This window comes from Chiloscyllium plagiosum, unplaced genomic scaffold, assembly GCF_037043375.1.
Source record: "Chiloscyllium plagiosum isolate Xiang-an unplaced genomic scaffold, Cpla_swu_hap1 HiC_scaffold_19, whole genome shotgun sequence".
Classification (NCBI taxonomy): domain Eukaryota; kingdom Metazoa; phylum Chordata; class Chondrichthyes; order Orectolobiformes; family Hemiscylliidae; genus Chiloscyllium; species Chiloscyllium plagiosum.
Window position 1 is genome coordinate 68013021 of NW_028270157.1, and position 27939 is coordinate 68040959.

General features: G+C 44.2%; 1 protein-coding gene across 5 annotated transcripts in view; it reads right to left on the reverse strand.

Annotated features, from left to right (window-relative positions):
* Positions 1–27939, reverse strand: part of LOC122559472 (xylosyl- and glucuronyltransferase LARGE1) — a 513835-nt gene that overhangs the window by 435357 nt on the left and 50539 nt on the right. For 3 of the 5 annotated variants that reach the window (XM_087997513.1, XM_087997515.1, XM_087997511.1), the window contains exon 2: positions 20556–20688. The gene's annotated coding sequence lies outside the window, so the exon portion shown is untranslated. Of the gene's footprint in view, positions 1–1081; positions 1253–20555; positions 20689–23598; positions 23700–27939 lie in introns of those variants that run through there. The other 2 variants (XM_087997512.1, XM_087997514.1) reach the window with 2 other exon arrangements.

Below are 27939 nucleotides of genomic sequence, written 5' to 3' on the forward strand. Positions count from 1 at the left end.
GTTTCCATGCTGTACATCTCTATGACTCGAGAGAGCGTGCGTGCGAGAGCGTGAGAGAGGGAACGAGAGACATTTCCCAAATCCTGCTGCCCACAAGGTGAAACCTGCAACCTATTCTGCCATCAAGGACAGAAGGTCAAGGCAGCTCTGTTAAGAGCAATCCACTCACTACCCCTTTCCTCTCTCCTGCAGCAAGGTTATTTCCCCAAAACGCCATCTCATTTTGCTTTCAAATCACCGATCATGTCCATTTTCCCCATTCTCGTGGGTAGCCAGCTTCCGGGGTAATGTCACTTGCTGTATCAAAAACGTTTTCGCCCCCTCTCACATGCCTACGTTAGCTCTTGGGATTGGTTTCAGGTTTTATTCAAGTCCTTGCATCACCACAGTTAAGTGAAGCAGCTTTCCTCTGGCAACCTTACGTCCCCCATCACGGCCTTGGACACCAGTGAGAGCCTGGGGACGGCTGCTGCTCCCAGATTGTCCATCAGTCTCTGGATCGGAACGGCACAGCAATATCCCGGGAGGAAGACCTAGATTTATTAACTATAAAACTACTGGGGGCTGGAAACAAAAGGCTGTTTTATCAAAATAACAGGGATCTTCTCATATGTAGACATGATGGTTAAGAAGGCATTTAGCATGCTTGCCTTCATTGCTCAAGCCCATTGAGTACAGGCGTTGAGATGCTATGTTGAGGCTGTCTAGGACATTGGTGAGGCCTGTTCTGGATTACTGTGTGCAGTTCTGACTAGCCTGTTATAGGAAGGATATTACACTGGAGACGGTTCAGAAAAGATTTAGCAGGATGTTGCCAGGTGTGGAGGGTTTGAATGATAAGGAGAGGCAAACTAGGTTCAAATGTGTTTGACAGGAGGTAGAAACTAATACTGCGCCTTTTTCCTCCCTTAGACAGTTCTAGTCAAAAGCAAAAGATCAGAGAACAAACACCACCTGAATTCTCATAGGATTAATCGATCTATCACAATGATTGGGAGTGAGGGTGCACCTTGAGACTCCACAACAACAACGAGAGTGTGTCCCAAGACCATTCAAAATGGCTACCGATCCTGACACCTACCTCATCTCTGCCATATTGATCACTGGCCAACTGAAGGATACCACTGCAAAAGCAAAATATTGCTGGAAAGCTGAAATTTAAAAAGCAATACTCAGCAGCAGCTCAAGAGAGAGGATCCTTTCAGCTTTGTCTGAACTGATGACTGGCGACCGATGAGCAAAGTTGACTCAGTTTTTCTCTGCCTGCCCTCTGAGTATTTCCAGCATTTTATGTTTACATTGCTAGACAAGTACTGTGCGCTCACTTGAGGAGATGTCCGTGTGAAAATAAACACTGCCCCTTTAAGGAAGACTGCACGTAACACCAACAAGCATTTCCAGTTCAAAGTTCAAGCAAAATGGAAATTGCTTTGCACACCCAGTTTTGCTTTTGTAAATTTTACAACAGCTGAAGAGATAATGAGGATATCTTGAGGGAAAGGTAACAAGAGGGGAAGGAGGGGTGGGTATTGAAGAGACAGTCATTACTCGTCCAACATGTGAAAGTTCTCCTGAACAAGAGTTGAAAAATCTAGTGATTATATAGAGAGGTTCCCTGGAGAGACAGTCGGAGAGCATGATAACTTTGGAAAATGCAAGGGGCAGGGTTCATTGTGAAAACGGGAACATTTATAGAAGCGTTCGCAAAGTTTTCTTCCTGGACAGCTGGTTGTCTGACAAGCATACAAATCAAACAAACAAAAACGCAAGCATGTGTCCTCACCAATGGCACATGCATTCAGCTAAAATCACAGACTGGCAGCAGTGAGTGTCAGTACAGCTCTCACAGTTTAGTTAAGCAGAATCAGAAAAGTATTTAACAGGCGGCAGCCAGCAAGACAAATCCTAATCCTAGTTACTGAAGTGTTACCTCTCTGTGTCCTTTTAGCAGGCTGACCAATGATAAATGGAATAAGTGACACCTGAGGACTGCCGAGTCAGTCAAGACAAGCTGCTATTATTAAATGCCGCACTTACTTACATGACACAAACAGACAGCTGCAATGGATTGTGGGTGCCAATTCTGAACATGTATTTCAGGAGTTCGAACCTCATGCCTTCCTTTCCCCAAATCCCTATCCAGCTAAACAACCATTTTCCCCACACCTGCTATTAAAAGGATTACAAGACAGAACAAGGCTATTCCCCACCAACTATATGCACAATCAACACCCTTTCTCCCCCAGTAATCCCATCAACCCACCATTGCAAAAATGTTGCCCCTCCACAGTTCACGTCAGCTCTGAAGAATCATCTAAGCTGGAAACATTAGCTTGCTGTCTCTCCATGGATGCTGCCTGACCTGCTGTGATCTCCAGCATTTGTTGTTTTCAGTCAAGGCTATTCAACCCATTTACTCAATGCCAGCTCTCTGCAACTCAGCCACTTGTTCTCAGCCTTACATTTTTATTAGCGGAAGGGTTTTTATGCACTTAAGCCACAATTCAATCTACCTCCAGGTTACTCTTGAACAGTACGTTCCTGATCCGAACCACTCACTGTGCAAAAGGGCTCTCCTAAAGTCACAATGGTGGCTCAGTGCTTAGCACTGCTGTCTCACAGAGCCAGGGACCCGGGTTCGACTCCAGCCTCGGGCGACTGTCTGTGTGGAGTTTACACATTCTCCCCGTGTCTGCGTGGGTTTCTCCCACAATCCAAAGATGTGCGGGTCAGGTGAATTGGCCATACTACATTGCCCATAATGTTAGATACATTCGTCAGGGGTAAACGTGGGGAATGGGTGTGGGTGGTTACTCCTTGGAGGGTCGGTGTGGACTTGTTGGGCTGAAGGGCCTGTTTCCATACTGTAGGGAATCTAATCTAATCTAAACTGATTTCTTTGCCATTTACCTTAAATCTGTGCCCTCACACCTCCATTCAAATAGAGACATTTCTCTTCATTTACTCTAACCAGATCTCAAGATTTCAAACACTTTACTGCTTTGTGTGTCTAACTTTTCCTTAAAGAGTGACTCCATCATCTTAATTCCTCTTTTCTGAAATCTTTCACTCGAATCCATTTCCATCCTAAAACCATTACATTCTCACTGAATTGTGGAGCCCAGAATTACAGACATTGAGGCTGAACCAGGATTTTATAAAGGTTTATCGTTTCTTGCTTGCTACTAACACAACTGTTCGAAGAGATTGAAAAAGCAACAACGTATTGTTTTAAAATGCCCCTCCGATTTTATTCCCAGAGTTGCCTGCAGCAATGACTTCAAAACCAGAGTCAGTCCTGCAGAATTAAATCTTTGCGATGTGCTTTGCAATATTTTTTAGGCTTTTCTCCCCCACAGTTGATAATATGTTCAGTATTCATGGCTCAAATCAATTTGCACGCAAAATAGACACTGACCAGTTTGCATTGATACCAGCACATTAGCAAGCAGAAAGCAATGAAATCAAAGCATATGCATCCCAACTAGGTGTTGAGAACAGATAAATCACTTCTGACTGTCCATGATCACAACAGGACCTTCCAAAGCTGAGAGAAAGCAAAATGGTGTTTGTAACTGCATCAGCCACACTCAAAATGGAGATTAATTAAGATTTTTGTTAGGTAAGGGTTCCAGATTTTAGATAGATTAGTCACAATCTAACTGAACAGTAGAATAAGCCAGAAAGGTGGAATGATCTAATCCGGTTCCAATGTTCCTTTTGCCCTTAGGTAAAGCTAATAATTAGGTAAAACAATAATTCAAGGGATTTTACAGGTGGACAGCATACTTGACGCCTGGTCTAGAACAGGGATTGTCTCAAAGATTGCGCCCAATGCTGGAATTACTCCAAAGCTTCCATCGGAGAACAAATCTAGATCACCCTGCTTTGAGAGTGTGATAGTGACAGAATCAATCAAGGCCTTTGAAAATAAAAGGGAACTGGAGGGAGGGGGGAGGGGAAGAGAGAGAGAGAGAGAGAGAGAGAGTCAGGCTTCCAGAGTGAGTGGGACTAGCTGAGTTGATCCTGGAGATCTGACAGAGTCTGCAGACCGAACGTTCTTTTTCTGTAATGCAACCTTTCTAAGGTTCTCAAAATGCAGGTTTGTCAAGGACAAAATGGTGTGCATTTATGTGTGGATTATGTGAACTCATTAACTCAGCTCAAATGTGGCACCGGCTCTCTTTAAGCTAACGAAGCAGTGTTACTGGGTTCTTCCCAAGCCTCTGCTTTCACCTCCTGCCTTAAGTAGAAACCTTTGCAGCGATTTCCTTGCCGAATTGTATTTTCTGGGATGTGGGTATCACTGGCGAGGCGAGCGTTTGCTGCCCATCTGTAACTGCCCTGGAACCAAATGGCAGGCCAGGACCATGTCAGACAGCAGGTAAGAGTCACCCACATTTCTGCGGGTCTGGAGTTACACCAGACCAGGTAACGATGTCAGATTTCCTTCCCTAAACAGGATTTAATGAACCATAGGAGCTTTGATGACTGGAGATGATAGTTGTCATGGTGACTATTACTAAGACTAGTGTTCAATTCCAGATATTATTAATTGAATAAACTGAGTGACTTCTGAAGCTATGTTCATAAACCATTAGCCTGGGCCTCTGGATTATTAGTGCAATGATGTTACTACTTTGCCACTATCCCTCCTCAATTATTCATGGAAAACTAAGTGCCCCAACTCAATCTACAATATCCCAAACTTGTCCAACGTGATATGCCCAATTGTGAGGTTGCTTAAACCACTAACATGAGAGATGATGCTTCCCTCACATCTCCAATTGCCAAGAATAATATTTCAGTCACAGTGTCAGACAGCACAGAAACAGAGCCTTCGATCCAACTCATCCATGCTGACCAGGTCTCCCAATCTAGGCTCGTCCCACTTGCCTACGCCTGCCCATATCCCTCCAAACCTTTCCTATTTTTTGTGTAGCTATCCTAACGGCTTTTAAATGTTGCAACTGTACCCACATCTATTCCCACTTCTTTGGGCAATGCAGCCCATATCTGAACCACCTGTGTGAAAAAGCTGTCCTTCACGTCCCTTTTAAATCTCTCCTGCCTCCTATGCTCCCTAGTTTTGAACTCCCCCACCCTAATGAAAAGCCCTTTGCGATTCATCTTAGCTAGGCCCCTTATGATCTTACAAACTTCCACAAGGTCACTCCACAACCTCCTACGCTCTAGTGAAAGATGTCCCAGTCTACCCTCATACCTCAAACCTTCCATACCCGGCAACATCCTGGCAAATCTTTTCTGAAACCTCTCCAATTTAATAATATCCTTCCAAAGCAGGGGGGAGGAGATCAGAACTGGACGCAGCACTGCAAAAGTGGCCTAACCAACATACTATACAACCTCAACATGACATCCCAATTCTTGTACTCAATGGCTTCTTCCTCAACACAGGCAACATAGCTGGAAATGCAGCATCTGCCAGGTTGAGAGGGAGCAACCAAAGCAAATGATTACTTTTCAGTGCTAAAGAGGTTGGACCTGGAAGGGCACTCATTATTCGGGTTCCCATTCCAATTAATACCCTGTGATTTCTGACTGACCATCTTCCAGGCATCACTTCTCTGAAGGAACAGCTTGCTAACCATTTAGTATCCAGAGGCATCCGAACACAGGCAACACTAACTGCAGTTACCACAGGATGTGTATCAATTATGACTCGCATCAAAATGTTAAAGCTCAGTAACAAAGGGGAGTTTCTTCTCACTCCAACACAAGCCCAACCCTTCCTGATCACCATCACAGGTCCGTGATGGTGTTCACCTCACTCCATTCACTGGAGGATCTTGCTGAACCACCAACAGAATACTGCATCATCGTGAAAGTTATAATTACTGTATGTACTTGTGTAAAAGTCAAAATTTTTAAGACTTTTATTTTAAAGGTTAAATTTATGGGGTCAACTGCGACTGGGTACTACTTTTCAGAGGCTGACGTTCACACTACAATCCAAAATACCCACATCATTAGCAGAAGCCCAATTGATGCCTAAACAAATAGAAAAAAAACCCCGAATGAATAACAGTAATTCCATGAGATCAGCTGCGCCTCCTAAGGGAGGTTGTTACCTGACGCTGACCTGATGCATCTTAAACGTTCACACCAAATTCTTCCATTTCCCCCGCTTTCTCGTGTCTACTGCTGTTTTAGTTTTTCAAACTAACATTCAAAGCTTTTCTTTCTAATAAAATGTTATTGGGCATTTGACTCGCCTACAGTCTCATTGACCATTGTAGCTGTGAGAAAGCAGCAACGGCCGCACGGTAATTATAGTGAAGTAAATGCATATCGGCCTATCTTATATAGGAAAAGATGGTGGGATAATTGTACTAATTATAGTGCTCGTTCGGTAACTAACTTAAGAAATCCGTGGCTAACGTCGGCGTGAATTGGACATCAAAACACATTACAGCACAAAAATAAATGCATTTCCTCTTCGTAGCATTTATGGACAGGTTAATACCTTGACCAAATGTTGATCTGCTTTCTGTAAAGAACTAGGGTTGACTTTGACACAAGATACATGGAAGATTCCAGATTTTTTGCCCAAAAATAGGGGGTCAACTTTAACTCGAGAATGTACTGTAGATTTTTTATCACATATATTTAAGGAACAAAAGTACAGAACAACAGTGAAAAGTGTACAATGTCACCAACACACAGTGCCATCTTAGTCACAAAAATAATTCAGGAGAATAGAAAAGTTACACTACATTACAGATATACATAGTATAAATAAGCAAAATAAGAAATAAAGCTACAAAGATAGACATTACAGTCTTTCAGCAAGGGCTTCCACCTGGTCTGACTGGGCTCCATCAGTTCCTGACCAGCAGCCATCTTGACTCTGGGCCCACTGGCCACCAACCCCTCTGTCAGCAGCTAACTCATTCAGACCTCCATGACACTGCCCCCATCTCTACTCCTCGTTCTTAGCATTGACCTGTATTAAAGCTCCTTCATTTCAATTTTTAAAAATATGAATGCAGCCCCCTCCTGTCTGAACCTAGGGGCTGTAACTCATTGGAAATGGACACAAGCCCACCTACTACAGCCTTGGGCTGTGGAACAATGCCATTAGTGAAGGCTCCTTAGGATACACGTACAGCCTTGATAATGAACCTGCAACTCACTTAATGATTTTGGATCAATAACAAAGGGGATGTTGAAGAGCACCCATTTAAAATTACCTGGCCATTTGTAGTAACTCTGATCTTTCTCCTGCATTAGCGACCAGATCCATTTCTCCAGTGTATATATTATTTCAGTGCGTCACTGTGATCATTGCCCAGTCTCATCGGAACAGTTAAACCCAAAAAGAAACACTCCTACAAAGCTAGATTCATGAGCATTCCTTATTTATCCAGCACCAGTTGTTTAATCAATACTCAGCTCATATATAATTCTGATGCAGGCGGTAATAAAGAAACCTTGGAGGGATTCAGAATGGATCCCTCACAAAAAAAAAATCATCATTTGCATTTTATATAATGCCTTCCGTGACAAAAGGATTTTTCAAAACACTTTGGAGCCAAATGGGATACTTCTAAAGATACAACTTAGGAGAAGTCAGCCATTTAGCCCAACAGGTATACTCTCCTATTTCATAAAATCATGGCTGATTTGTTTGTGTTTTCAATTTGAGAGACTGGGAGAGAGCACATCCTGAAGGAGGCACAGAGCCTGAGTGGAGGTGAGTGCTTAAGAGTCATAGAGATGTATAGCATGGAAACAGACCCTTCGGTCCAACTCGCCCATGCCGACCAGATATCCCAACCCAATCTAGTCCCAATTTGGCAGCACTTGGCCTATATCCCTCAAAACCCTTCCTATTCATTTACCCATCCAAATGCCATTTAAATGTTGTAATTGTACCAGCTTCCACCACTTCCTCTGGCAGCTCATTTCATACACGCACAACCCTCTGCATGAAAAAGTTGCCCCTTAGGACCCTTTTCTGGGAAGCTGGAGCACAGTGGGAATACGTTGCAGGGGAGAGAAGTGCTTTTCTTTTTGGGTTCTTGGTTTGTAAGGCCATTTCTGTAGTTTACATTTTGTAAGGCGACATTCTTCAACTTTCAGTTGAGTCCAGAGAGTGTGTGTCGGCAGAAGCACGCACACGGAGGCCCGGGATCAGGAGCCTAGCACTTTAGAGAGCAGGGTTCAGAGCTGCAGTTTCAGGGATCCGCCAATTGGGAAAACAAATCAAATAGTGACACTGGAACGTGGTGGATTGATCCATTTGTGATTTTTTTAAAAAGTGGGGGGTTTTTTTTTCATAAGAAAGGGTTAACTGAGAAGCCACAGGAATAAATGAAAATCAGTGCCGATGTAATAAATGAGTACAAGTATGCAAAGTAAAAGGTAAAGGAAACACAGTTGCTGTAACAGAAGTTAGTTGTTAATATTCCGCCACCGGAGAACCATGTTTTCGAAGCTGGGGTTGTGGGTGGACTCACTGTGGAGCATCCAGGATACTGAGTACGTCATGGATAGCAGTGGTCATGACACTGGGGAAAGAAAGGGCAGGGTAGACGAAGGCAGATAGTGGCAGGATTATAGTGGGGGAACTAACAGGCATTTCAGCAGCCAGAAATTAGGCCTCAGGATGATACGTTGCCTCCTTGGCATTTGACTTGGGGACGTCACTGAATGGCTGCAGGGCATTCCAAAGCAGACTGGCAAACAGAGGGAGATCATGGTACACATTGAGACCCAACGACATGGGTTGGAAAAGGGATGAGCTCCTCAAAGCGGAAATAAGGGAGGTAGGAGGTAGATCAAAGAACAAGACCCAAAAGGTGGTAATCTCTGGATTACTTCCATTGCCCTGTGCGAGTGAGTATAGGAATAGGAGGTTAGTCCAGATGAGTTTGTGGCTGGAGAGATGGTGTAGGTTGGGAGGGGTACTTTAGATTGCTGGAAAATTGTGCACTGTTTTTGGGGTCAGTGAGACCTATACAACACAGACCAATTGCATCTGAAGAGAAAATTTCCCTCACCTGTCCTAAAACAGTAAATCCTAACTTTAAAGCAATGCCCCCTCGTTCTCAGCTGACCCACAGCAGTAAACATCCCTACCACATCCACCTGGTCAAAACCTTACAGGATCTTATACAGAATCAGAGTCACAGGGTCTGTTTCCATGCTGTATGACCATGCGGTCCAATTCATCCATCCTGACCAGACATCCTAATCTGACCTAGTCCCATTTGCCAGCATTTGGCCCATATCCCTCTAAACCCAACCTATTCTACCCAACATGATGCCTTTTAAATGCTGTAATTGTACCAGCCTCCACCATTTCCCCTGGTAGCTCATTCCATACATGCACTACCCTCTGTGTGGAAAAAGTTGCCCCTTAGGTCCCTTTCAAATCTTTCTCCTCTCACCTTAAACCTATGCGCTCTAGTTTTGAAACCTCTCCAGGGAAAACACCCTGTCTAATCACCCTATCCATGCCCCTCAGGACTTTATAAACTTCTATAAAAAGGTTATTACATCAATCAAATTACCATTCGCTCTTTCTAAACTCTCAGGGAAACTAGCCCTGCATGTCTAACCTTACAGTGTCATCATCACAGTTACTATGTACAAAATGCAGTGGTCAATTTACTCTCAGCAAGCTCTCACAAACAACAAGATGTCGCTTGAGGGATAGAGGCTTCCAAGGGTAGGGTTTGTGTTGGAGATAAGCCGATCACTTTCTACTTTCCTTCAAAAAAAAAGTAGTATTAAGGAACTTGTACGTCCAGCTGAGAGGACAGGTACAGGTACGGCCTGCATTAATGTTTAATCTGAATCAACACCTTTAATTGTGCTGCCCTCCTTCAGTACCACATTAGGGAGTAGCAGCCAAGAGTTTGGGTTCAGTTTCTTCTGTGGGACTTGAACCCACAGAGGAAAGAGTGCTACCAACTGAGACATATCTAGAGTTAGAGTGAGATGTTGGATTGTAGGGTTATAAATTTAATTTTAATGGCTCCATAAACTAGTGACACCTCAATATCATTTGATCTTTCACTATAAAAACTGTAATTTGACATACTTGCCAAGATGTGTCATTTAGGCTCATGAAGACAGAGCCGGCAAAGATCTAACTTAAACCAGTGCACTTTAAACATTACATCGGACGTTCAATTCATCACTTCGAACTATTCCCACTCTTAACACCGAGTTAGAAGGCCTGTCACTCATTGATACAGAAGCATCATTTATCTAGGGTTGTACACACAGCTTTTAAAGGCACAAATCAGCAATTGCACTGTGGCTGGCGAGCATTTAACTATTTTTCATTCATTCTCTGGATGAAGATGCTCCCAACAGTGCCGTTAGGTTTGGAGATCGGAAAGCTCACAGATGGCAACTGTGGCTCTTTTCCTGTACCAGAACATTGTGGGTTCAAGTGCCACTTCAGAGGAGATGAACATAGAAACCTACGGCTGAATTTCCAGGATACTGTGCAGTTCTCAGAGCACTAGCTGCGATGTGCGTGCAAATGTATTTGCAAGTATCTGAAATATATCTCAGCAATTACAAAAATGTCTGCACCCATGCCTACAGCTCAGCTCCTGTAGGCTTAACTAGTCTAGTACCATGAGCATAGATCAGTCACCAGACTCAAACACTGAACAATTGAACACCCCACACAGTGCAGCATTGAGGAAATTTTGCATCAAAAAAAGGTGACATTTTCAATTAAGAACAATAAACAGAGAATCTGTCTGGCCACTCAGGTGGAGATATAGGATTGCATGGCAATATTCCACAGAAGAACTACACCATTACCTCCAGTAACCTGCCAAATATTTCTCAACATTGCAAGGAAAGCATTATCTGATCATTATTACCTTGTTGTTAATGTCATTGTGCTACAGAAATTGGTTTCAGCATTACAATAATGGCTGTAATTCATTGCATGGAAAGTTCTTTGCTGCAAAATTAGGTCCAGAAGACATTATAAAAATGCAAGTCTTCCTTTCTGATGAAATAGGAGTGCATGAATGGCCACACACTTTCAGTTAGGGTATAGCGTAACCTAAAAAGGAATTGAAGGACCATTAATCATACTTGTATCTTGAAGGAAACATTTTAAACATTGAGTCTATGAAGTATTGCAGAAAAAAATATAGCTTGTTTTCTGAGCCAAACAATGCTCATGCAGGGCTAATGATCGTAACAATGCCAGCCACGAGTGACTAAAGTATAACTTCAGGGGCTGACTTAATAAAGTTTGGTAGAGGGATTCATTGGTGAGAGAATCAAAAGAGTTGATAAAACTGAGTCTTCAACAGGTTTGCAAGCTGCAAGGTCAGGAAAGTTATTTTTGAGAAAACAAGCCTCACAATTCCATAACACCACAACCATCAGCCATTCTCGAGACTTTACAACCTTGAACTCATTTATGCACACAGCCTATTTAACCCATTGTGCCTGCACTGGTTCTCTGTACAGCACTCTCGTCAGTCCCATTCCCCCAGTCTATCTGCACAGCCCTGTTACGTTCTCAAGTGTCTAATGAATGGCACCATTCTCAACTCCTCTGGTACAGAAGTACAGTATACACAAATGCATCAAGACCTACACAATTTTCAGGCTTGGGCTGACATTTGTGCCAGACAACTCAAACACACCAGGCAACAGCTACCTCCAACAAGAAAGAATATAACTATCCCCTTTGCCATTACCCCATTAGCAACATCCTGGGCTACTAATGGCCAGAAAGTGAACTGGACTAGCCATAGCAGCAACAAAAAATAGTCAGTCAGAAAAAGCAAGCTCGGAATACTGCAGCGAGTAACTCACCTGAATCAGCAAAGCATGTCTATCAGCCACAAGGCACGAGTCAGAAGTGTGATGGATTTCTCCCCACGTGCCTGGACGGGTCCAGCTTCAACAACACTTGACATGCTCAGAACCATCCAGGACAAAGCAGCCTGTTTGAGTGGCATCACATTCACTCCCTCCATCACTGCTGCTCAATAGCAGCACTGTGCACTATCTACAAGATGCACTGTAGAAATTCGTGGTCAACAGTGTGGTGCTGGAAAAGCACAGCAGGTCAGGCAGCATCAGAGGAGCAGGAGAATCGATGCTTCGGGCATAGGCCCTTCATCAGGAACATCCCAGCACCACACTCTCGACTCTGATTTCCAGCATCTGCAGTCCTCATTCACCAAGGCTCTTAAGCTTCCAAATCCATGACCACTGCCATCTTAAAAGGGCAAGGGCAGCAGATACATGGGAAGACCACACCCCCCCGCAAGTTCTCCTCCAAGCCACCCACCAGCCAGATTTGGAAATATAATCACCATTCCTTTGTAGTCGCTCAGTCAAAATCCTGGAACACCTTCCCCAGCAGCATGCGGAATGTCCTTCAAACCACATGGACTGCGGCGGTTCAAGGCAGCAGCTGATTAGCTTGTTCTCAAGGGAAATAAAGATGGGCAATAAATGTTGGCCCAGCCAGTAAAACCACAACCTTCAAATAAAATGCTCAATTTGCTTTCAAAATCATTGATCATCTCTGCTGCCACCCCTATCCTGGCTCCCAGTTGCTGCCTAAGAACGTTCTTCCTCATTGCACCTGCTCCATTTCTTGCCCAAAAGCTTAAAGTTTGCCTCTCCCAGTCCTGGCACCATCCATTAATGGGAACAATTTTGCTTTGTCTAACTTATTGAAAGCTATTCTAAGCTTATCCACCCGTACCCAATCTTCCCTTAATGTCGGAGAAAGTGGGGACTGCAGATGCTGGAGATCAGAGTAGAGAGTATGGTGCTGGAAAAGCACAGCCTGACAGGCAGCATCCGAGGAGCAGGAGAATCCTGACGAAGGACATAGGCCCGAAAAGTAAATTCCACTGCTCCTCGGATGCTGCCTGAACTACTGTGCTTTTCTAGCACCACACTCTCTTCCCTTGATGTATTTTGCTTTCAGGACACCATCCTTAACTTTTTCCATCTCTCCATCTTGCTAAAGTTTTCACTCCATCCTTTTAAATACCATCAGTTCTTTTTTTTTAAGTGGAGCAAGAGAAACTGAGAACAATATCATTGTGGATTAAGTATGCCTTTATAAAAATGGTCACCATACTGTTCCTGCTTCTGTAGTCAATGACTATGAAGCCCACCATCCCTTAACATTACTAACTCTCCTCTCAATTTGGCCTACCCCCTTCAAAGATCTACGTAGATGAATTCTAATGTTTCTACACAATCTTTAGAACTGTGCCAAAGCAGACCAAGGTGCAACACCTCAGCTAAAAGATGGCCCTCTGGCATTGGAGCATTCCCTCATCACTGAAGAGTCCACCAGGATTCTTATGCCCAGGCCTGAATTGGGATTCAAGATTGTGAGACAAGTGTCTAGAAAGCACTCCCAACTAAACCACAGAGGTCAATTAGGGACAATACTCCCTCTAACTTATGCTACAGAAAGTCAATGCACACCTCACAGGTGCTGTGTGTTCAGCTTAAGTGAAATGTTGCCTAAGGGAAGTGACTTTGAAACTAGGAGCCCTGGTTTACACAAATAGAGAGTGTTGAAAGAATGTGGATGCTTTGAAAGAACTTTGAATCAATACACCAGGAGGTCAAATCTATGAAACGTACCTTCAATGTTATGGTGTATAAAAGAACACTATATTCAAAAGATCTTCATAGGGCATGGAAAGTGAGACTTAATACTGAGAAACCACACGTAGCACCAGGCAGGTGTCAATACACAGTTTATCCACATCCAGCCCTGTAAGGTTTGTGCTTGCTTGAAGCATGTTGTGACAACCTTTAGGAGGTGTGGGGTGGGGGTAGGGGTGGGGGTGTTTAAAGGCTAACAAGAGACTTCCTGGACCCCCAACCCCTCTTCTTCGATGTGGTAGAAATCACAGGTCTGAAATTGCTGCAGTGCATCTTATAGATATGGGACACACTGCAGCTACACTGCACCAATAGCAGAAGGTAGGAATATACCCATGACATATTCATAAAAAGGGGGTCAAGGCTACATTTCCAGAGGTAGATTTTGACTATTCACAAACCCATTACAGTTTAATGGGTGGAATGTCAAGCAGAGTATGCTGACCCACGAACCCAAATCCTCAGAATACATTCACACTTCTGAAAGGAAATTTAATAAGTTAATGAATAAAATTAACTTATTAAATTATGGATTTGTAATTGGATTTTCTGCAAGTTAATCTGCATAACATATACTGTACCACAAAGTGTGGTTCTTGAGTCAGATAGCTCAACTTATTTACAACACTAACTATTTTTATGTTTACAATATCACAGACTTACACAGTCTGATCTCTGCACTTAACCATGTTACTGTACAATGCATACATATCACTGACTGAGGGCACTACACTGACTCCATTGCAAAAGGAAGCAGATATTTTTATATCAAAACATCTTGTGTTGCAACATCATGCACCTATTTTGAAAAGGTATAGTCCGAACTAGTTTGAATTTCACCAAAGATCCTTAGGCAGTGCAGACCAAACCATGACCACCATAATAGGACAAGGAACACATGGGACCACCACCGCCACCTGCAAATTCCCAAGTCCCTCGCTATCCTAAGTTGGTACTCCTTCATCATCATTGGGTCACAATCCTGGATTTCCCTCCCTAATGGCATTTGTGGATCTATCTACAGCACATGGACTGCAGCAGTTCAAGAAAGGTAGCTCACCCCCACCTTTTCAAGGGTAACTAAAGGTGGGTAATAAACACTGGCCCAGCTAGCAACACCTATATACCACGAGTGAATTAAAAATAAACTGACGCCGTAATACAGCAGTTTCAGCAATTAGGATTTGCAAGGTACAAAACTGACAGTTCCATTTAGAATCAATGAATCCCTACAGTGCAGGAGGCCATTCTGCCCATAGGGTCACACTGGCCCACTGAAGAACAGCTGACCCAGACACGCCACCTACCCCCATCCCTGTCACCCTCCATTCCTGAGAGCTAACCCACCCAGCCTGCATATCCCTGAATACTGAGTAATTTAGCATAGCCAAATCGACCAAACCTGCACATCTTTGGACTGTAGACGCAGGGAGAATTTGTAAACTCTTGTCGGCGAAATTAAACCCGGGTCCCTGGCACTGCAAGGCAGCAGTGTTAACCACCGAGTCACCTTGCCACCCTTTACTTAATGGAAATCTATAACGGTCATTTAGTACTCAAGTATTTTTCCAAAATGCAGGAACAATCAAACCATTCCTTTCTGCGGTTTTGGATTCCATACGGCCTAACTGACTGTCAACAAGCAAAACGAATTACGTTGAAATAAGTCCAGCCAATTCAAAACAAAACAAAAAAGGACAGTGCATTCTATTTATCCAATCCTTAATTTTTGATGAGATATACTCAGCAAACAACCTTTCTCTTTTACTTTAACAAGGTGAAACTATTTTAAATTTTGCAGAGTCTGCTGATCGAACTTCTTCAGAATTCGGATTGCACGGCTCCCTTGATGATGGCAGTGAGAGGAAAGATTCTTTGCACCTGGATCATTAAGTCACAGGCGAAGCCGAGAATGAGAAAAGGTGAACGGGTTTACAAGAGAATTTGCAGCCGAAAAAGGAGAGAACTAAATCAATGTCACAGCTAACAAAAAAAAATCCCTCTGATCGATTATACCTTAAAGGTGATTTGCAAGATGTTCTCTAAGCCTATTGTTTGGTTCATATTGATACCAAGTACACGGTCAAGGGTGTGGTGCTGCTCAGGCAGCATCTGAGAAGTAGGAGAATCGACGTTTCAGGCATAAGCCCTTCATCATCAAATACTTGGGTTCAACACACATTTGCAGGAAATCTGCCAATGTGTTGTAAGAACAGCAAATCTCCCTGCTGTAGAAAAGATGTTGTGAAACTTGAAAGGGTGCAGAAAAGATTTACAAGGATGTTGACAGGGTTGGAGGGCCCCCACCTTGTCTCAGCCGGATCCCTCCAGCCCGGCACCGCCTTCCTGACCTGCAGTCTTCTTCTTGACCTCTCCGCCTCCATCCTACTCCGACCTATCACCCTCACCTTGACCTCTTTCCACCTATCACATTTCCAACGCCCCTCCTCCAAGTCCCTCCTCCCTACCTTTTATCTTCTCCTGCTGAACACTCTCTGCTCATTCCTGAAGAAGGGCCTGTGCCCGAAACGTCGAATCTCCTGTTCCCTGGATGCTGCCTGACCTGCTGTGCTGTTCCAGCAATAAAGTTTCAACTTTGATCTCCAGCATCTGCAGACCTCACTTTCTCCGGGAAAGATTTAAAAGGGACCTGAGGGTCAGCATTTTCATACAGCCAAGTGTATGGAATGAGCTGGCACAAGATGTGATGAAAGTGGGACCATTATATTTAAAAAGCATCATGATGGGAATGTGAATCGGAAGGATTGAGAGGGACATGGGCCAAGTGCTGGCAAACAGGGCTAGATTAAATGGAGAATATCTGGTTGACATGGACGGGTTGAATCGAAGGGTCTGTTTCTGTGCTGCACATCTCTATGACTCTAAAGGACCAGGGAAAACGCACCGGAAAAGCTTGAAACCTGGTACCCATAGGTTTTCTTTGCCGATATTTGGGAACTTTGTTTAAAAATGAATGAATGGTACAGTAGAATAATCTTTCCCCTCGGACCAAAACACCAAGTAGCATAGTGGGGTGGGAAGAGGGGAAATCTTTTTGCGTCATCCTGAGATGGAATATTTGTACACAAGCTTTAGGCACCGGAATAATTCCAAGTTCACAGGCCTCACTGTCGCAGTCAGTCTTTACCTGGGAGAGAGGAGGTGCTGCTACAGTCACCTGGGTCCTTAGTTTTAATATTAGCGTTTGTATTGAAATATAAAAGGAGACCGATGTCTTTTGTACCTGCTAGCTTCTGAGTTCTCATGCGAAACCTCTTCGAGCATTTTTCCTACTGGGGATGGGTCTACACACAGAAACTTATATTCAGAACGAGACAGCAAGTGAAACCTTCTTAATGTCAAAATACGCCATACTTTATCCTTGCCCCTGACTTTCCCATTCAATTTAGTTGAAGAGGAATCCAAACCACTGAGTTCAAAAGTGCTCAAATACAGGATGCTTCTTTTTGAAATGCAGTGCTGAAAGGACTTGGGAAGCTTTACTACTGGAGAGCCTGTAAGCAGGCAGAGTAGGCAATATAGGAATGGGGTGTTGGGGGCAGCGGGTGTAGGATGGGAAATTTATACTGGGTGAGGGGCATGACAGCATGGAGCATTCTGTGTGGTGAGCATGGAAGGAGGGATGGCATCCAGTGTGCGTACGTATAACATGCCTTGTGTGCCCGCTCGTGTACAGGCACAGTAATGAAAAAGCAGCTACTTTGGTAAGTCTCTGATTATTTTCCTTTCATTAGTTGGGTCACTGTCAACTGCTCTTGTAGACAAGTCAAAACGATAGAAAATTTGCATTCCTGTGGCATTGGTCATGACCACAGCATGCCACAAAGTGCTTTACAGAAAAGATATAGTCACAGGTACATAGGAAACATCAACTCTCACACTGCAAACTCCAGTGTAGCAAGATAACAATGTGATAAAGGACCGTTGACTGTTGCAATGATGTTAGGAAAGAGGTATGTCCTTTCCAGGACATGAGATAGAACTCTCCTACTCTCAAGTGTTGATGTAAAAAGCGAGGTTTTTTTTTGTACGGGTAAAATTGCAGGAATGAGTTTTGCCAACGTCTGGGCAGAATTGCAAGGAAGCCAAATCTGAAAAGGAACACAATTTATACCGCAAAAAAAAAAAGAGGTGTTGATTGGTTGGCAAATGGATTCCAATGGTAGCAACGTTACCATGGAGAGTGTACCAGGAAACAGGTAACTGCCAAGAATTTGTTTAAAATTCCACTAGATCATCAGTTGGACTTGCTGCATGGCTTGTTTGCACATGCTAGAAGCTTCTAATACTCACATGTAGGTTTTGTAAACATGATCTGACATTATATCTTTTAGAATCAAATAAGAACTAGAGGGAAGTGTCATGCCCTGTTGCATTTCACACTGCAACGGTATGTCAAACTGCCTCATACTGTACTAGTTTAGATGAAAGCCAAGCAGTTACTGTTCCCTGATCCCGTATGGTCCATGGCAACATCTTTGATTTGATTTACTGTCATGTGTATTTGTTTAAAATGCACTGGTTAGTGTCACCACCCTCTATCGTCATTTTAAACCACAGAAAAAAAATCAGAGCAGATTCCACTTGCCAACCAAATTAGCACCTCTTCTCGTGCACTATAAATTGTTGCTCCCTTCCAGATTTGGCATTCTTGCAATTGTGTCCTGATGCACTCAAGACTAAACGCTTCCACAACCTCTTTACTCAGCAATGCTCAAAAGTTTGGCTAACAAAGCGAATGTCTCCTGCTTCTTTGTTTCAAACTGACGGCAATGTGGTATTTTACAGTCGCCTACAAATTACTGATATGGCCGCAGTTTAACATCTCAGCCAAAACAGCACCCTGAGAAACAGGGGGCTCTGCACTCAGTACTCTAACAGTAGCAGTAATCAAGTTAATGCAGTTAAGTCACAGTTCACAATACTTCCTGATTTTATAACATCCACAAGTTTTGGAATTCGGCCCTCTACACAAAGATTGGCATTGTTAACATGTTGGCAATTTTACATTTGGTCAGGAAAATGCCAATGTTGCAGTATACTGGAACAGTTAAGCCAGGGGCATGGCCAGTTCTGGTGTACAAGTCTAATGGGAGCACCATACCACTGGTTGAGGAGAAAAAGGTGTTGCTGGAAAAGCGCAGCAGGTCAGGCAGCATCAAAGGAGCAGGAGAATCGACATTTCGGGCATAAGCCCTTCTTCAGGAATGAGGAGGGTGTGCCAAGCAGGCTAAGATAAAAGGTAGGGAGGAGGGACATGGAGGGGTGTTGGGAATGCGATAGGTGGAAGGAGGTTAAGATGAGGGTGATAGGCCGAAGAGGGATTGGGGGTGGAGAGGTCGAGAAGAAGATTGCAGGTCAAGAAGGCGGTGCTGAGTCCGAGGGTTGGGACGGAGAAAAGGTGGGGGGAGGGAAAATGAGGAAGGTGGAGAAATGTGGTTGGAGGGTTCCTAGGCGGAAGATGAGTTGCTCTTCCTCCAGGTGTCATGTTGCCATGGTCTGGCGATGGAGCAGGCCAAGGACCTGCATGTCCTTGGCAGAGTAGGAGGGGAAGTTAAAGTGTTCAGCCACGGGGCGGTTGGAAACATATTTTTCAGCTCTGATCTCCAGCATCTGCAGCCCTCAATTTCTCCACTGGTTGAGGAGATGCAGGTACATGGAGGACAATCATTTCAGGATTGCCGGACTAAGAGGTGCTGCTACAGCGAATTCTTGTGGTCTACGCTTTGTCTCGGGAGGGAGGGGGGGATTCATGCACTCCAGTGACCACTTGTACGCTACACCTCATTTATGAAGGCATATGGTTCACCTCAAATAGGTGACCATTTCCAGCCACACTTCACCATGACCCAGTGTGCCTTTCCCTTCTATCGGATACAGAATCACAGAATCCCAACATTTGGGAGCAGGCCATTCAGCCCATCAAGTCCACACGGATCCTCCAAAGAGCATCCCACCGGATCTAAGCTCTTACCCTGTACCAGTATTTCCCATGGCTGATCCACCTAGCCTGCACATCCTTGGAACACTACGGGACAATTTAGCACGGCCAATCCTCCTAACCCGCACACGTTTGGACAGTGGAAGAAAACTGAAGCAGCCAGAGGAAACCCGCACGGACATGGGAAGAATGTACAAACTCAACACAGTCAGACAGTCGCGAGAGGCTGGAATCGATCCCCGGTCCCTGGCACTGTGAGGTAGTGCTAACCACTGTGCCACCATACCAGCCCAAATATGTTAAAAGGTGAAAGGCAACACAAATCTATCATTAAGGTCAAGATAAAATGGCATTTTCACTGGCATCATTTCAAACAGAGCTGTAAACGAGACCTTATAGCCAGTCTGCTTTGACATGTCTGAAGTAAGTATTGCATCATCATCTGGATTTCACCTCTAACACTGGCCAGCTTTCAACAGCACTTTGGCCATTTCAGCCAGCAGGATGGCTCTATTGTTTAAAAGGGAGCAGTGCAGAATGTGGTGGATGGAGGGGAGAGAGGAGGCTGCCCATCGAGGGGGCTTAATCTGTAGGTATTTCAAACCTTTGCCAAGAAAGTGCTGGAGAAAGGAAGGTCGCTTTTCATTCAGAAGTGAAATGCAGATCAGGATTCAGAAACTAAACCACAGAGAGATCTGAAGAAGCGACCGACAAGCTCAGCATCATGTGTGTCTGGTAATGAAAGCTATATTACAAAACAGCTTGTTATCATATCCAATTTTCCAGCGCAGTTTGCCACGGTAAAAAGTGGATGAAAACATCCATAATGGGTTTACAAAAAAAAAACAGCAGGGTAAAAAGATTGTGGACAAAAAAAAAGACATATCATTTGTAGCTTGGCAGACGTAAACACAGATTAATAACATTATCGTACCTTGGTTTTCTTTTGCAAAGTATATTGTTCCTGAAATGATGGATCGTCAGGACCAAGTTGGATGATGCGGACGTTGGTTGGATACAAAGGGTCGTTTTACACTTCGACTTTTCCCAAGAGGTAATTCGCCAAGCTGAGAAGGTAGATTCATAATCACTTTGATTAACATGCAACATGGCCTTTATATTATTAACATATTGATGATCAGTCAGAGAGCCATAAGTCCTGCTCTCATCAGGTTCCAATGCTGACAGACACTAGGTGACCCAGTGAAGGTCCAACTATAATGGAAACCTGCATACTCTGTTGACTTTCACATTTGACATTCACAGGATGCATGTACAGCTGACACTTAAAAGGACACAACATTTCACAAAAATGATGAGATATATTTATTGCCGTAAGTCCATTTAACCAGGACAATGTTCAGACTTGGGCTGATAAGTAACAAATCATATTCACGCCACACAAATTCTAAGCAATGACCATTTCCCAAGGAGAAAATCTCATCTTCCACCCCTGATGATCAGCTGCATTATCATGACTATATCCAACACCATTATATTCCTGAGGATTAGTAGTGACCAGGAGCTGAACTGGACTGGTCATATAAATACTGCGGCTACAAGACAGGTCAGTGCATGGGAATTCTACAGCAAGTAACACACCTCCTGACTCCTCAATGCTTGAAGAAGGATTTGCTTCCAGAAAAACATTTTATCTGATGCAGTAATGCTAATATTATCCTTCCTAAAATAAGAAACTAGATCCCGATAATTTAGCATTAAAAGATCCAATCGACATTTATTACATCTCACTCAGATACACATTGTTAAATTCACAGACACACAAGTGTCTGAGCTAGGACAGCAGAAAAGCATGCTGCTCAATAGGAGTCACGCTTCAACTGATGCCAATTTAAGACAGCGTCTGAGATCTTTATACCCTCAGGTCATGTGCTGCAACACAGTGATGATATCACGAGTATTTCTCTCAAAAATATACCAAGATATTGTGGCTGTTAAAAATCTAATAACATACTGACTGTGAGACATAACAAAGCCTACCCACCAGCAGCGAGGGGGCAAGTCAGGAGTGTGACTGAATACTCTCCACTTGCCTGGATGAGTGCAGACCCAACTACAGAACAGGCTTGACACCATCCAAGACAAAGCAGCCCATTTCGTTGGCTATTCATTTATAAGCATTAATAGTCACTCTTTCCAACACCAGCACATTATGTCAGCAGTGTGTAGCATGCACTGCCAAGTCCCCTTCAGCAAAACATTCCAAACCCATGACCGCTACCATCTAGAAGTAGAAGGACGGCAGTTACGTGGGAACATTACTGCCTACAAGTTCCCCTCCAAGCCACTCACCATCGTGACTTGGAAATACATCACCATTCCTTCAGTACTAATGAATCACAGTGCTGGAACTCTCCCCCTCTCAGCGTTGTGGGTCAACCTACAGCACACAGACCACAGTGGTACAAAAAGATAGCTCATCCATGGTAACTGGGATTGGGCAATTAATGCTGGCCAAGGCCCATGAAAGAAAATGTTCAAAAATGATTTACTTTGTTTTAAATGTTTCCATTAATATTGCACTTGTTAGAAGGTGTCAATTTGCAAATTTTTAATCGGAAACACTTCAAGGTTTTCGAAAACCAAATGCCCTCTTTCATTTGTATAATTGAATTTCAGCAACAGCACTGCGGCTCTCAAGGTATTGCAACTCAGACTAAATTTTAAATGGTTATTCTTGTTTTTAAGGTTAGTGACCCTGAAGTATTCTAATCTTAAGTCACACTTGAAGCTTATTAATTGCACACTGCAACTCTCTCAGTCACACTCCCAGTTAATCATTTATATCTATCCATTTACTTGGACTTGGTGATAATGGCTTCACACTGAATGGGCAGATTCGATGATCAGTTAGTAACATCAGTCAATGCACATCAGTCAGTCATCGCATATTTCAATATTTGAAGTGCTAAATGTCATAACTTAGGCCTATTTACCTCTTGATCCACTGTCTGGTCACAAACATGTTTCTTGGTATTTTCACAATTTGATCTTCTATACTATATCATTGCACGCTTTCCTAAGCCCCCACTACTTTCACATAAACTAACCTACCAACCCCATCACTGAAAGGAGCGAGTTTACAGTGTACACTGTTGCAATAAGCGCTCATCTATAAAAGAGCTTCAAACAACTCAGCCAAACAATGTGAGAAGAGTTTGCTTTCTTCTTAGACACATTCTCAACATAAGCAGCAAAGCCAACCCCCTTCATCGGAAACTCTCTTAGGCAAATCTGACTCCAGAGCTGGACAGCTAACAACAGATAAGTGGCTCTTTCAGAAACATTCCTGTCTAACATACGAAAGCTACTGCTAGACTCCAAGCTGGAAAAATTGTCCTGTTGACATCTAGGAGAAAAACAAGCCTGTAAAATACCCTTCCTAGTGGGTGTTGATACTCTCTCAAGTTTAGGGTTGGACATGATGGGCTGAAGGGTCTCTTTCCATTCTGTAAACACTAGCTGGCTTCAAAATTACTCCCTTCGATTACTCTGTATTCATACTGAATGGGAAAAGGATTTTGAACATTGTAATCTTGAATATTGCGACAATATTAACAGTTTCAGCACACAGAATCTTAGGAACAGTGAGAAACAGTTTAGTTAGAAAATCAAGGACTCCAATCCCACTCATAGCATCATGTTCTTTTTAAACGTTCTTCCTTGGGATACTAGCGTCACTAAATGGATCTCACTGCCCACCCTTAGTTGTCCTCACTGAAGTCATTTTATCCTTAACTCTGGTTCCGAGCATGCTTCTCTCTGAAGTGGTTGAAATGACCACAAACAGTGTGCAATCTGAATCACATGTGGGCCCAGACCAGGCTTTGTTCTAGAAAAATCCCCACTAAGCCACTTGAGTTTTGAGTGCCAATCCGACAGCATCATAGCAATGTTTAACAAAGCTGGCCTTTCATTTATGGTTCTTGGAGAAAAAGTCGAGTGCAAGATCTCACCCGTGACTCAAGTACTTGAAAGCAGTCCCATTCCAGGGATGGAGCATAAAATTTGAGGCTGTCACTCCAAAGCAGGACTGTTGGAGGCGCTGTCTTTTCAATGTCTCTTCTGCCTGCTTGAGGTAAACAGCATGGTTTAGGCAGCATTTAGCACACTTGCCTTCATTGCTCAGGCTACGGAGTATAGCAGTTGGGATGTCAAGTTAAGGTTGTACAGGACATTGGTGAGGCCACTTGTGAAATACTGTGTCCAGTTCTAATCGCCCTGCTATAGGAAAGATATTATTAAACTGGAAAAGGCTAAGAGCAGATTTACCAGAATGGTGCTGAGACTGGCAGGTTGGAGTTATTTTAAAAAATAGGCTGGAACGTTTATCACCGAAGCGTAGGAAGTTGAGGGATCATCTTACAGAAGTTTATAAAAATCATAAGGGGCAGAGATAAGGTGAATGATAAGGTTCTTTTCCCTGTGATGGGTGAGGGGGTGGGGGGGAGGTGGATTGGGGATGAGAGAGAGAGAGAGAGAGAGAGAGATCAAAACAAGGAGGCACATTTTTACAAAGAGAGAAGAGGAAGATTTGAAAGGGACATAGGAACATTTTTCTTTTGCAAAGGGTGGAATGAACTGCCAGTTACAAATGTTTAGAAGACATTTAGATAAGTACATGAATAGGAAAGGTTTGGAGGGATAGGTGGGACTAGTTTAGTTTGTGCACACGGTCGGCATGGACTGGTTGGACCGAAGGGCCTGCTTCCACGTTGTACAGCATAAAAAAAAGTTTTGAAGAAAAGCAGGTTAGTTATCCTCAGAGTCCCAACTATAACTTGTCTGTCAAATCGATGTCTCATGAGTGGGTCCTCAGGTCATTAGCACATGGCTGTTTACAGCAAGCTCCCACAACCAAACGGTCTGCCCCATTTCCGACATCAGAGGAATGTTTCATTAGCTGCAAGACATCTAGGTGTTTGTGAAAAACACTTTGTAACAGTTTTTTTTCCTGATTTCTCAAACTGCTTTAGATGGATTTGTGAATTATTGCCCAGTAGCTCACGCATTTACAAATTATTTTAAAAATGGGCACACTGTGAAATCTGACTTAACAGGGAAAGATAAATTTGCTTTGCTTTCTGTCCCAATTATGTACATACATGCTGTCACCTCTCTCGCAGCCTCTCAGATGTCTGTGTTGTTTGTTAAGAAGCCTCCCTACAAAGCCGAGCACAGATCAAAAGGAGTTTGTCAGCAGTAAGATGCCAGCTGTCTCCTGATGAAGCAGGCCATTGTTTAGTAACTGTGGAAGGTAAAAACAATGACTGCAGATGCTGGAAACCAGATTCTGGATCAGTGGTGCTGGAAGAGCACAGCAGTTCAGGCAGCATCCGAGGAGCTTCGATGCGTTGGAGGTGCGGGATGTGGACGAGATGCGTTGGAAAGTTCCACCACAGAACACACCAGATGGCCTCTTTCTTTAGAGACCGCAATTTCCCTTCCCACGTGGTTAAAGATGCCCTCCAACGCATCTCGTCCACATCCCGCACCTCCGCCCTCAGACCCAACTCCTCCAACCGTAACAAGGACAGAACACCCCTGGTGCTCACCTTCCACCCTACCAACCTTTGCATAAACCAAATCATCCGCCGACATTTCCGCCACCTCCAAAAAGACCCCACCACCAGGGATATATTTCCCTCCCCACCCCTCTCCGTCTTCCGCAAAGACTGTTCCCTCCGTGACTACCTGGTCAGGTCCACGCCCCCCCTACGACCCACCCTCCCATCCTGGCACTTTCCCCTGCCACCGCAGGAACTGTAAAACCTGTGCCCACACCTCCTCCCTCACCTCCATCCAAGGCCCTAAAGGAGCCTTCCACATCCATCAAAGTTTTACCTGCACATCCACTAATATCATCTATTGTATCCGTTGCTCCCGATGCGGTCTCCTCTACATTGGGGAGACTGGGTGCCTCCTAGCAGAGCGCTTTAGGGAACATCTCCGGGACATCCGCACCAATCAACCAAACCGCCCCGTGGCTCAACATTTCAACTCCCCCTCCCACTCTGCCGAGGACATGGAGGTCCTGGGCCTCCTTCACCGCCGCTCCCTCACCACCAGACGCCTGGAGGAAGAACGCCTCATCTTCCGCCTTGGAACACTTCAATCCCAGGGCATCAATGTGGACTTCAACAGCTTCCTCATTTCCCCTTCCCCCACCTCATCCTAGTTTCTAACCTCCAGCTCAACACTGTCCCCTTGACTTGTCTGGACTTGTCCGACCTGCCCAGCTCCTTTTCCATCTAACCACTCCACCCTCTCCTCCCTGACCTATCACCTTCATCTCCTCCCCCACTGACCTATTGTACTCTATGCTACTCTATCCCCACCCCCACCCTCCTCTAGCTTATCTCTCCACGCTTCAGGCTCTCTGCCTTTATTCCTGATGAAGGGCTTTTGCCCGAAACGTCGATTTCGAAGCTCCTCAGATGCTGTCTGAATTGCTGTGCTCTTCCAGCACCACTGATCCAGAACCTAGTAACTGTGCAAGACAACTACATTTCAATCACTTTTGTCTCCAAATGGATGGCCAAAACAATAAAGCCACATTGGGTGATTTACTTCACTCCGTCCATAAATATGGACAGAGTAACTTTCTTACAGAGTGACCGTGACTGGGTCTGAACAGTGATGGTGATGTCCTCTCCCACTTTTCTAGACCCACTACTTCCTACAACAGCCAACACGTGGTCAAAAACAATGACATGCGTCAGGCACCATTGCGTCATCAGCAATGCTTCGACGTGAATCTGTCAGAGGCTCCAGATCATCGGGCAAGTGGTAAGTTTCTGTAAAATGTAACTTACACTTAAATGCTGGAATTCACAGCTTTGATTAATCCAGGCTGTGGTAGGATCATAAAGTAAAACTGCAGAATCCCTATGGTGCAGATAGAGGCCATTCAGCCCATTGAATCTGCATTGACCTCCAAAGAACAGCAATACCTCTGACCCTCCCCCTGTAATCCTGCATTTCCTATGGCTAATCCACCCGGCCTGCATATTCCAAGACACTGTGATCAACTTAGCACGGCCAAATCACCTAACCGGCACACCTTTGGACTGAGAGAGGAAACTGGAGAAAACCCACGCAGATATGGGGAGAATGTGTGGAGTTTGCACAGTCACCAGGTCAAACCCAGGTCCATGCACTGTGAGCCAGCACTGGTAACCACTGAGCCACCATACTGCCTATGGTGTCAGCAAATTGACTTACTCTTGAAGCCAGAAGGACATGGGTACACATCCACTGTGTGGACTCAAGCAGAGAATTACAGTAACCGTCCCTCAGCCCTGAGGTAATGCCACAGACAGAGGTGCTTTCACTCTTTAAGGCAGTCAGCTTTCTGACATTGTGCTGTTAAAGAATAGCTACAGGGTTCTCGGAGACAAGGAAGGTATTTACTTTCGGAAATTTGAAGTTTATTTAGTGCCTTCATCTGCCACAAAGATGCAAACAGAGCAAGATCTTTTGATATGGATTTTTTAATTTTACTCATGGGACACTGGCATCACTGGCTGGCACAGCATTTATTGCCTGCCCCTAGGTGCCCTTGAGAAGGTGGGAGTGAGCTGCCTTCTTGAATCGCTGCACTTCCCGCACTGTAGGTAGATCCACAATGCCATTAGGGAAGAAATCCTAGGATTTTAACACAGCGACAACAAAGGAAGGGCAATATATTTCCAAATCAGAATCAAAGAGCACAGAAACAGACCCTGCAGTCCAACTCGTCCATGCCAACCAGACATCCCAATCTGATCTAGTGCCATTTGCCAGCGCTTGGCCCATATCCCTCTAAACCCTTTGTATTCATAGATTCATCCAGATGCCTTTTAAGTGTTGTAATTGTACCAGCCTCCACCACATCCTCCGGAAGCTCATTCCAGACACACACCCCACCATCTCCATGGAAAAGGTTACCCTTCAGACCCTTTCTAAATCTTTCCCCTCTCACCTTAAACCAAAGCCCTCTAATTTTGGATTTCCCCACCCCAGTATAAAGACCTTGTCTATTTACGCTGTCTGAGCCCCTCATGATTTTGCAAGTCTCCACAAGGTCACCTGCCAACCTCTGACACTCCAGGGAATATCGCCCCAACCTATTCAGCCTCTGCCTACAGTTCAAACCTCCAACCCTGGCAACATCTTTTCTGAACCCTTTCCAAGTTTCACAACATCCTTCTTACAGAAGGGCAACCAGAACTGTACGCAGTATTCTAAAAGGACAGGATGGTGAGTGGCTTCGAGCGCAGCTTGCAGGTGATGGTGTTCCCATGTATCTGCTGCCT